The following is a 13,201-nucleotide window of genomic DNA, read 5'->3' on the forward strand; positions in this document are numbered from 1 at the left end:
ACTAATATAATAGGAATATATCACTATATCCCTATATTAGAAATATACTAATATTACTAATATTACTAATATTATATATACTATATTCCTATATTAGAAATATACTAATATAATAGGAATATATTACTATATTTCTATATTAGGAATATAGGATTATTATATTCCTATATTAGGAATATAGAATTACTATATCCCTAGTGGCCCGCCCGTCTGATATTATCTATGTTTATTTAAAATTTAAACTTATTTCTGGCTTTAAATTACTACTTTTCTTATGATCACTTAATACAAACTATATTAATAGACCGCCGCTTATAATTTTAAAAAAGCAGGTCGCCCGTAGAGATCAAAAGTTTGGCCACCCCTGACACACAGTAAATTCTCCCTAATTGTCCTTCAACGTTTTTCTAGTTGCTGACAATCAGCGACTGTAAAAATGAGCCGCGAGGCTCGAAATTGTCTCTTCTCAAATTGTCCATTTTTGTGCGCAAAATTAGGGAGAAATTACTATATTCCAGGTCGCTCGCCCGTCTAATATTGTGTATATTTATTTAAAATTTAAACTTATTTCTGGCTTTAAATTATTATTTTTCTTATGATCATTCAACAGAAACGATGTTGATAGACCGCCGCCTATAATTTAAAAAAAAAACAGATCGCCTGTAGTGATCGAAAGTTCAGCCACCCCTGATACACAGTAAATTCTCCCGAATTGTCCTTCAACGTTTTTATAGTTGCTGATATAATCGTCGACTGTAAAAACGAGCCGCGTGGCTCGAATATAATCCTCTTCTCAAATTGTCCATTTTTGTGCGCAAAATTAGGGAACGCGAATTAAGGAGAAATTACTATATTCCTTTATAATATATAATATAATAATATAATATAATTCATATATATATATATATATATATATATATATATATATTTATATATATTTAATTAATATTATAAAATAAATTAATAAATATAATAATAATAATATAATAATAATATAATATAATAATATATTACTATATTACTATATATTCCTATATAATATATTCCGCCGAACTATCGGCGGAATTTCAACGACGAGACGCAACGGGGGGAGAAGGGGGGAACACGCGCGCGCGTCGAGAACGAATCTTTCTATTGACAAACGCGGCGCGCAGAACGTGGATACGTAACGACGGTTGTGCCCCTCTTTTTAAACCACCGATCACGATCTCAAAGCTTAAAGGGATCAAGGCGATTCACAAAGATGTAAACGGCCGTGCAGCCTTGGGAATTCTTGTGCATATAATGCGCGCCGGAATCTGTATGTGTATGCGCGCGCGTGTCTGTGTGTCAATATATTGTACGAGAAATCGAGTTTATATTGTTCGGCGAACAAATGGCGTAAGCGCGATAAAATGATGTTTTCTGCTGCGTACTAGGTTGTTTCACTCGAAATCCCGGATGTCGTAGATTGATGCGTCCGATGATCGCCTCCCGGTTGACAAACGCGACAAGGACGCGTGTCGTGTCTCTCTCGAAAATGTGATTTACTACTGGTAGCGTTTGATCGGCCGGCTTTGCTTCCCGATAAAACAGGCGTTAATTTCTCGTTTACGGAAAGCAACGAACCGAAAGTCTTTAATCTGTTTTCCAGCGGACGCCATTTTATCTCTGCGAACGGCAGCCGTGCAGTCTCGATTCGATCTCGACGGTGCGAAAGACTCGTCGAAGACGATCGGTTTTGCTGTATATTTTAATATATTTAAAATAAATATATATTAATATATAATAATAATTAATATATGATATAAATATATATTAATCTTAATTAATATATGTGTTTTATACGGCATAGAAAAATACGGAGAAACGGAGCATATTTTTCGAGACCGACGAAAACCGTAAACTAGGCCAATAAAATCTAACAATAAGCGCAATCGAACGCTAAAATATTGTTCGATTAGTAAGCCGATTAACCGCGAAGCTATCGTTTCTATTGTCGTCGGACTTTCGTGCACAGTTTCAATAGCACTCGAACGATTTAACACGTTCGTCGCCGCGTCACTCAGATCTGGGCGACGGGTATGCTTCCGTGGGGGCCCCGTCACCCAAATGTGGGTGACGCTCTTCTTATTCAATTTATAGGACTTTCATATAAAATCCAACTATAGTTGGATTAGTAAAAAGTATAGTATAATATTTTTAGTATTTTTAAGTAAATATAAGTAAATTTAAGTAAATATAAATTAGTAAAAAGTATAGTATAATATTTTTAGTATTTTTAAGTTGTATATCCTATATTTATATTTCAGTGCTTATTCCATTTTATTCCTTTTAAAATATTATACTATACTTTTTACTAATTTATATTTACTTAAATTTAAGTTGGATTTTAATAATTTGGATTTAATAAGTTGGATTTTAAAAGGAATAAAATCGAGTAAGCACTGAAATATAAATATAGGATATACAACTTAAAAATACTAAAAATATTATACTATACTTTTTACTAATTTATATTTACTTAAAAATGCTAAAAATATTATACTATACTTTTTACTAATTTATATTTACTTAAAAATGCTAAAAATATTATACTATATGCATATTATACTATACTTTTTATTCATTTATATTTACTTAAATTTAAGTTGGATTTTAATAATTTGGATTTAATAAGTTGGATTTTAAATTATAGTTGGATTTTAAAAGGAATAAAATGGAATAAGCACTGAAATATAAATATAGGATATACAACTTAAAAATACTAAAAATATTATACTATATGCATATTATACTACACTTTTTACTTATACTATACTTATATTTTACTTTTTATTTATATTTAGTATAATACATTACATTATACTATGTCGTATGCGTTATGTTGTGCGTTGAAACATTCTAAACACATTTGACGTGATTTTGGACAATTCGAACAATAGAACGTAATTTTTTCTACATTTTCTCTCGCTTCTCGTCGTTCAGTTTATGTCAAAGTTAAATTTATTTAAAATTATTTATTTGAAGAAATTTATCGCTCTGTTTATGTTTCGGTGCTCCATCGATCGGATTTGGGCCCCGCGAGAAACTCAACCGAATTGCGCTGGGCGACGAACGTGTTAACAATGAATGAACGATACGAAGAAAATATTGCAGTGTTCTCGTCGAAATGGAATTTTATCGAGGCGCGATTGTTGGCCTCGCGTGTTGGAATGAAATGGTTATCAGACGGCAGATATCACGAATGGGTTTTACTCTTTAATCGAAACGGCAAAGATACGACGAGGAATAAGCTATCTTTCTCGGTCCGTGAGCGATCGTTAATGTCATCTTTGCACTTTCACACCAGAAGTCCCGTCGTCCCGTTAGAAACTCTCTCTCTCTCTCTCTCTCTCTCTCTCTCTCTCTCTCTCGTGTTTTTCCGTAATTTCTAAAAACAGCATAAACGTTCTCCGGAAGAGAAGTTTTCCTCGCACTTGAATGCGAGTTGGCAGACATGCCGGCGAATGGTCGCGACAACCTTCAAAACATGTAGCGTTCATTGAAGGAGCCGTTTAAGAGGCTCGACATTGAAATTTAAACCTCGAAAGTTCGAAAGCAAGGTCCGACGTTGTCGAAGCGACACGCTCCGTAGATCTTCGAGGACATCCACGATGCTTCGGCAAAGAAGATTTCCATCCCGAACAATTAATTCGTCATCGATGCGATTAATCCGAGCGCGACCTTTTCGTAAAACGCGCCCTTCGCGCGATGGTAATCGTTCTCCGATTAGTATCGCGACATCCTTTGTCGTTCACAGTACAGCATAGAATTTTTCCCATAGAATTTCTTCCTTGCTGTTTTAATTCTGTATTAATTCTGTAATAATTCTGTAATAATTAATATTAATTCTGTATTAATTCTATCCGATCTTCCCTTAGATCTTTGCTTCGGCATTAGTATCGCGACATCCTTTGTCGTTCACAGTGCACCATAGAATTTTTCCCATAGAATTTCTTCCTTGCTGTTTATCAATTCTTCTCGATCTTCCCTTAGATCTTTGCTTCGGCATTAGTATCGCGACATCCTTTGTCGTTCACAGTTTACCATAGAATTTCTCTCATAGAATTTCTTCCTTGCTGTTTTAATTCTGTATTAATTCTGTAATAATTCTGTAATAATTAATATTAATTCTGTATTAATTCTATCCGATCTTCCCTTAGATCTTTGCTTCGGCATTAGTATCGCGACATCCTTTGTCGTTCACAGTGCACCATAGAATTTTTCCCATAGAATTTCCTCCTAGCTGTTTATTAATTCTACCCGATCTTCCCTTAGATGTTTGCTTCGGTATTAGTATCGCGATATCCTTTGTCGTTCACAGTGCACCATAGAATTTTTCCCATAGAATTTCTTCCTTGCTGTTTATCAATTCTTCTCGATCTTCCCTTAGATCTTTGCTTCGGCATTAGTATCGCGACATCCTTTGTCGTTCACAGTTTACCATAGAATTTCTCTCATAGAATTTCTTCCTTGCTGTTTTAATTCTGTATTAATTCTGTAATAATTCTGTAATAATTAATATTAATTCTGTATTAATTCTATCCGATCTTCCCTTAGATCTTTGCTTCGGCATTAGTATCGCGACATCCTTTGTCGTTCACAGTGCACCATAGAATTTTTCCCATAGAATTTCCTCCTAGCTGTTTATTAATTCTACCCGATCTTCCCTTAGATGTTTGCTTCGGTATTAGTATCGCGATATCCTTTGTCGTTCACAGTGCACCGTAGAATTTCTCGCATATAATTTCTTCCTTGTCGTTTATTAATTCTTCTCGATCTTCCCTTAGATCTTTGCTTCGGTATTAGTATCGCGACATCCTTTGTCGTTCACAGCACAGCATAGAATTTTTCCCATAGAATTTCTTCCTTGCTGTTTATTAACTCTTTGCACTCGAAGCCATTTTAACTCTGAATTCAAAATAGTTTCTCTAACTCACAGTATTTCCATTTTGTACAACTTAAGCGCATTTTATATATGTGAAATTGACTTTTATAACTCGCGCGACAATTGCGCTTTTGTCAGTTTTTAAGATATAAACAAATTTGATAACGTTAAAATTATTTTGAAATGTTATACAACAATTCTCCCCGATCTTCCCTTAGATCTTTGCTTCGGTTTCCTTCGAAAACCGCCGAGTGTTCCAACCGTGACGACTTTCGAAAATGAAATTCTCTGCTGGTTACACGTTCGAAGTAAAAACGTTGCAAACAAAAGAACATTGCGAACAATTTACAAATCGTGCCGCGTTTTTCTTCCACGACGGCAGGATTTCTCGAAAATCCGGTGCTTTCGAAATCCTGAAAGGCGAAACTCCGCGAAATATCGCGCGCGAGAACGTCGGCGCGATCAGCCATTTTGTCGTTCGTTCGGCCGCTCGAAGGGAAAAGAAACGCGCTCGACGATTAGCCCATAATTGTGCAAGATGCCATAAATCAATCATAAAGCGAATTCTTTGACCGATCCACGAGCTTCGATACTTTCTTGCGATAACGCCACGCTTACATATGTATGCACGCTTATGATACTGTACCGTTGACGCGAATTAATGGACGGTGACGGCGAAATGGATGGCTGTTTGCACGGCCGTTGCAAAAACATTCCTGCCGGGTTTCTGTTTTTGCCGGGTTTTGTACCTCATCACGATCTCAGAGAGAGAGAGAGAGAGAGAGAGAGAGAGAGAAATGAAAAACTGTTGCCGGCACGTTGTAACAGCATTGTGGAATCTCTTTAGACCCATCTGTCCGCTTATGGCATGCCTCTGTGATTATTCTATTCATTAAACAGGATCTTGCCGAGCGGTTTTGAAATAATTCGGTTTTAATTGTGGAGACTGCTGAGCATACGATAATTTGTAATATAATGTAATATTTAATGTAACATTTAACATAATATCTAATATAATATACAATAATAATAATAATAATATAATATTTAGTGATTATACTAATATAATATTTAATGATAATATTAATATAATATTTAATGATAATAATAATATAATATTTAATAATAACAATAATTATAATAACACAATATTTAATGATAATAGTAATATAATATTTAATGATAATAATAATATAATATTTAATAATAACAATAATTATAATAACACAATATTTAATGATAATAGTAATATAATATTTAATGATAATAATAATATAATATTTAATGATAATAATATAATATTTAATAATAATTATTATTATAATAATACAATATTTAATGATAATAATAATATAATATACAATAATATTTCCTAAAGAAATATATCAATTATAATAACATAATATTTAGTAATTATACTAATATAATATTTAATAATAATTATTATTATAATAATGCAATATTTAATGATAATAATATAATATTTAATAATAATAATATAATATTTAGTAATAATAATAATTATAATAATACAATATTTAATGATAATAATAATATAATATACAATAATATTTCCTAAAAAAATGAATTAACCCTTATCCGTCTCTCGCGTTAATCTGACGCATCTTTCGCTGCTTCCAAAAAAGCGGCACGCGCTGCATTTACTGTTTATTGACGTCGCCGGTAATCTTATTCTAATCTCGTCCCGCCTTATCGCGGCTCTATAGATGATTAAAGAAAGACTTTATACAAATTTAATTACTTGCCTTTTCATTGTACCGATCTTTCGACGTTGCTCTTTCAATTCGGCATTAAGAGAGAGACTGATCGAGTCGAAAAAATAAAGGATGAACGAGAATTAAATGCCAAGATTAGATTCGATATCGTCAGATTCGGTCGATTTTACAAGGAAGGGGCGCACAAGGAGTTCTGATACAATAGCGTTCGTTTCTCCTCTCTAATTCTGCACGATTCGAAACCCGATTCGCTTTGAACATCGTTAAATTCGTCGACGGAAAATCAACGGAAACTTCGTTGTAAAGTCTAATCTAGGCTGTTTCCTGCAAGTGTAACCGGTTGAAGTGGTTAATCATCCGTTAAATTATTTACTGATTAACGGTATCTCTATCCGACGATCTGCCAGATCTGTCGTGAAGATAGCGAAGCCGGTGAAAATCTATTGTTTCCTCTATCCTCGTTCATTGTTTGCCGGCTGTCGGATATACAAGTGGTATGCGACGTGGTAATCGTCGTTCCAAGTATTCACGTGTGCGCGAACCGAGGAAATATCTTCTTCTCACAATTGTAACCCCGTTCATTATCTGACAGTCGATTAACGACGTCTTTCCTCCCTAAGTCTACGCACGCAAATTTATGCTATTTTATTTATCTCGTGTTGCGCGCCGCACGTGTGGACAACCTTTCCACATTCCTCGTGCCGATAACCGTCGACATTGAAGATCCTCGAACGCTATACGACGAAGCGAACAATTATAACAGAATTGTTTGCGGTATGATACACGTGTAAAAGTATTTAAAATACGCAAAGTAACGTAACGCGTTATGTAATAAAAGACAAATTGATTAGTCGCGAATATTAGAAATTGCTCCGGGTTTTTCTGTTCAACTGCAATTATTTAACAATGGACCAATGCGGTATACTGGGCTAAAATATTATTTTTTTAGATCTTCGTCGTTGTTTTCTCTCTTCTTCTCTATTTCTTTTTGCTCAAGTCAAAACACTTAAAATTGTATCAGCTAGAAATCTTTGTTAGATTAAAATCCTTATTGTGTGTGTGTGTGTGTGTGTGTGTTATCATTATAATTGATTTTAATGATACAATAATTATAATTAATTACGATAATAGAATTATTGTCATTATAATTAATTATGATAATAGAATTATTGCCATTATAATTAGTTATGATAATAGAATTATTGTCATTATAATTAATTATGATAATAGAATTATTGCCATTATAATTAGTTATGATAATAGAATTATTATAATTATAATTAGTTATTCTAATAGAATTATTACAATTATAATTAGTTATTCTAATAGAATATGATTACAATTATAATTAGTCATTCTAATAGAATTATTATAATTATAATTAGTTATTCTAATAGAATTACTATAATTATAATTAGTTATTCTAATAGAATTATTACAATTAAATTAATGACAATAATATATTTATTATAATTGTAATTAATTATAATTAAATTAATGACAATAATACAATTATTCTAATAGAATTATTATAATTAAATTAATGACAATAATACAATTATTATAATTGTAATTAATTATAATTAAATTAATGACAATAATACAATTATTCTAATAGAATTATTATAATTAAATTAATGACAATAATACAATTATTATAATTGTAATTAATTATAATTAAATTAATGACAATAATACAATTATCATAATTGTAATTAATTATAATAATACAATTATTATCGTTACATGATTTAATTATTGCAACTGTTATCCTAATTAATTAAAAATCCTAATTGGAAAGAAGTTTGATTGGCCGATACGATACCGAGCGTTCTGATAAATTCGAGACAGAACAAAACGCGAGTAGAGAGCTTTCTCATAAATATCGGCGCGGCTGTTCCGATAATCGACCGAACCGAATGTCCTATTTCATTGTTTTGAAAACGACGGCGCTTCGAAAAATTCGATTCCGACGAGATTCCGATAAGCCCGCCGAAGATTCTCTCCGAATGTGGAATCTGTGAGACCGGGGTATTATATCTCGAGATACCGCGCGAGCCGTATCATAAAATAAGGTTTCTAGGTATACTTGTTTAAAGTTCTATCTATCGGACGATCCGTATCACGTCCTCGCATCGGGCGTCCGTAACTTCGTTGTTTCTATCGATTTCGATAAATTCCTGCGCAAAAATACGTATGTAGTTTCGATCGCATCCATCCGAGAAAAACGTCGTCGGCTCTCGTTATCGCGATTATCGCGACCGTTTAGGTATCCAGATCAAAGGTAAACGATGCGAATAAAGCGACCAGAGCTTGCTGCAATCGGAAGTTATTTTTATCCAATTTCAGGTACATGGAACAATAACGTTATCGCGCTGCACAGTACTTATTGACGCGCGCGGCACCGCTTTACGATGCCTTCTATCGTTTCTTGTTTCGTAGAATCGTCGCCTCGCGATCAGCCAGTCGATCTCTTAACGAGTGCATCTTCTTCCTTTAATTGCTTACACGCTGAGATACAGTGACTCTCGACAATGTTTAAACATTCTTCTATCTGTTTTATTTTTGTTTTCTTTTTAGATAGAAGAACATTTCTAGACTTGTACCGAACTAACTGAATTTTTTCTGACAACATTGTAAGAGTTAATTTTCTGGATAACGAGTCGGGGACATTTTAGAAAATCGCTGTCGGTCGTTTTTATCGGCTATTTTTATTTTTTATTTTTATTCTGCCGCGCCGTTTATGCGGACAGGAATTCTTGTGGACAGTAATTTTTAGCAGCTCGTTCGTAATTCTCATTGGCATTGGACAGATAAATTTCTTCAATTTAATCTAATATCGATACGAGTCGCCGTGTTTGTGAAACGAGTCTGAAACGAATGTGTACAGTGGCCCACAAAAGTATTCGTGCGTCTTTTAAAACGTAACAATTTTTTGAAAATTGAACTAGATAACTTCAATTTCTTTTTTTTTAGATGACAGAGGTCATCTAAAGTCTACTAGACGATGGCTAAAAAGCTTTTTTATTTTTATTTTGCTATTGGAATGAAAAGAAAAAAATTAAAATGTCACGTTTCTTAATTAATTAAAAATTTAAAACATACCTTTCGTAGATCTCGGTAACTTATATGAATGCTGAAAATTTCATCGAAATCGGTTAACCCAGAGTCGAGCTGCAGGCGCAGAAGGATTTTAAAAACCGCAGATTTTGTACAATTTTTGGTGAAAACCGTGATAAAACTGTGATTTTTGCGATCTTTAATTTGTTGTAACTCGGAACAACGTGAAGATAAGAAAAGTTAAAAAAACGAGAGATTTTTATTTCTCTGTCATTCCAAGTAACAGCAAAATTAAAAAGAAAAAGCATTACTGTCATCGTCCCTCTATCATCTAAAAAAGAAAAATCCAAGTCGTTTAATTCAGTTTTAACCCTTTGCACTCGAAGCCATTTTATATCTAAATTCGAAATAGTTTTCACGATTTACAGGATTCCCATTTTGTTTGACTCAAGTGCAATTTATATATATGAAATTGAATTCTGCGACTCGTGCAACAGTTACGTTTTCAACCATTTTTAAAATATAAACAAATTCGATAATGTTAAAATTACTCCGAAACGTTATATAACAATTTTAAGTTATGAGTCGGAGTCACCAGTCGAGTGCAAAGGGTTAAAATACTTACTGCGCTCTTTAGAAGGTGTACGAACACTTTTGTGGGCCACTGTATGCCCACACGAGGAAACCGTGGTTTGATTAGAGGAACATTAATCGCAAAACGCCATAAACCTTGGACCGCGCAATACGATAAAGGACTCTCTTCGTGTCCGCAGCGTTGTACGCCGTTCGTGACGCATTCTGTTTTCTTTGAAATCGTATTTGAATGAAAAGTTTCGCGTTGCTAAATTGTGTCGCGTATCGCGAACGTTAGTGTTCGATTCGATAAGAACACATTTCAGTTGTGTTCTAGAATTTAGCGCTTTTACATGCGCGACGAAAGATACGTCTCGCTAATATTTACGTTCGCATGTCGCGCGCAGGTGTACAATAACGTTGCAGAAAAGTCGCAACGATACGCTAACAATGTAGAAACGATCGGTCAGTTCGGATTTTCGAAAGTGAAACAGTGAATTCGACATTAACCCTTTGCACACGAAAGCCATTTTAACTGTGTAAATTTAAAATAATAATAAATAATAATAATAAATAAAATAATAATAATAATAAAATAATAATAATAATAATAATAAAATAATAATAATAATAATAAAATAATAATAATAATAATAAAAGAATAATAATAATAATAAAATAATAATTTATTGTATTGGACAGTTCGGAAAGTTGTTTCGTTCTTCCACGAGAAAATAAAAGACAATTTTTTAACGTTTCAAATAAAAAGAAAACTTTCCGCCATTTTTCTGGTATCTTCAAAATCTTATCTCGTGGAAGCCCCGTTCGATTGCTGAATCACGTGTTTCTTTAACGAGCTTACAAAACGAAATTTTGTTTCAGAAACGAAACAACTTTCCGAACGCCTAATATTTCTATCTTATATGACAAAGCGCATTTTATGCGTATGAAATTCAGCTTTGCGATTCCTGCGATAGTTATGCATTTAACAATCTTTTAAATCTAAACATTGATAGTTTAAACATTATCTCGGAACGTGATATAACAATTTTAGCGGTGCCTCAGAGTCGCCATTCGAGTGCAAAGGGTTAACTTTGTTTCCTGACGCTCTTCGAATTTAATCCGTTCACAGTGGAATCTTGTGTACGTTTGCCGAATCGACGCTTCTGACATGAATAAACACGATCTCTGCTCGATCCGTGTTATTAGTCATTCTCCTTCGAAATCGCGAATTTCTACGGAAACTCCTGCAAACGCGAACCAATGAAAAGAAGCTCGCGGTGAAAAGAAATCTTTGATCCGATCCGCACGTGTCCAATTCTCGCAAGTCGTTCGGTCTCGTCGCGGATAAAGAAATCTCTGGTTATCGCCTTACCTTTTGTGCGAACAGTGATTTCTTTTTGCTTCGCTTCGATTCCGCGGGTACGCGTTCCAGGAAATCGATTCTCGAAACGCGCTGGTGATCGCATCAGGATCGTTGATTCGTTACATTAAATTGCACTTAACTTCGAGATGATACTTTGTACTCACCCCGATACACGGTATGTATCACGATCGATAGAGATTTGAAGTGTTCATGTGCAACTTTCTATCGATCGAGTGATTTCAAGATCAACTTGATTGCTTTGTTTTTCCTTTCTTTTTCTTTTTTTTAAAGAACGCTGTATCTGCTTTTGTGTTGCACGCGACCGATATCTCGTAGATGCTTCGCGGGGAAGCACTGTTAACGATATCGCAGATTAGGTAATTAGTGGATTCAAGGGAGCGGGCTAATATAAAAAGCCAACCAATTGCAGGACAAAGTAAATAAGGAAAGCGAGAATACCGCGAAATCTAATCTACTCGCAGACTACTGTCGGATCTATTGAGAGCAAAGAAACTGTTATCGCGTCGAAATAATTCTTTTTATCGTGAAATAATTTTTCTAATAAATATCATTGTTCGTGGCGCGTCATTTTAGATCAATACTTAATCTGTCCGTTGCGAAATCACTTTTCGAACGTGCGATCGAATTAAAGGTGATCCGAGTTGCGGTAAATTCTCCCCGATTGTCCCTCAGCTTCTAAACGAACATGGACGATTAGGGGAAGAGAATATACGGTTATTCGAGGCTCGTTTTTACAGTCACCGATTGTCTCAATAACTATAAAAACGAGCCGCTAAGCTGGAATAATCGTCCATTATCGTCCAAGTTGTCCATTTTTGTGCGCAATCTTAGCGCGAATCGGGGAGAAATTACTATAGTTGCACGATCGTCGCTTTGGCCACCCCTGCTCTATTGTATAGTATTTCAGAACTGACATTAAAAATGCGCCATTATTTTAGCACTATCTTCCCATTTAAATGATTTTTGCATCAGTTTTTAGTTGCTGCTACATCGCGTGCATATTCGCGCCGAGTAAAAGTCCATATACAGTAATGTCTTCCTAACTGACGCTCGGATTGCGCACAAAAATGGACAATTTGAGAAGAGGATTTTCGAGCCTCGAGGCTCGTTTTTACAGTCGCCGATTGTCTCAATAACTATAAAAACGAGCCGCTAAGCTGGAATAATCGTCCATTATCGTCCAAGTTGTCCATTTTTGTGCGCAATCTTAGCGCGAATCGGGGAGAAATTACTATAGTTGCACGATCGTCGCTTTGGCCACCCCTGCTCTATTGTATAGTATTTCAGAATTGACATTAAAAATGCGCCATTATTTTTGCACTGTCTTCCCATTTAAATGATTTTTGCATCAGTTTTCAGTTGCCGCTACATCGCGTCCGTATTTGCGCCGAGTAAAAGTCCATATACAGTAATGTCTCCCTAACTGACGCTCGGATTGCGCACAAAAATGGACAATTTGGGAAGAGAAAATACCATTATTCGCGCCTTGAAGCTCGTTTTTTTTTATAGTTGTTGACAATTCGTAACTATAAAAAT

At 34.4% G+C, this 13,201-nt stretch overlaps 1 protein-coding gene across 1 annotated transcript in view; it reads left to right on the forward strand.

Moving 5' to 3' along the window:
• The window catches only part of slif (cationic amino acid transporter slimfast), a 34,351-nt gene that overhangs the window by 15,161 nt on the left and 5,989 nt on the right, over window positions 1-13,201 (forward strand). The window lies entirely within an intron of this gene.

Source organism: Megalopta genalis, chromosome 1, assembly GCF_051020955.1.
Source record: "Megalopta genalis isolate 19385.01 chromosome 1, iyMegGena1_principal, whole genome shotgun sequence".
Taxonomy (NCBI): Eukaryota; Metazoa; Arthropoda; class Insecta; order Hymenoptera; family Halictidae; genus Megalopta; species Megalopta genalis.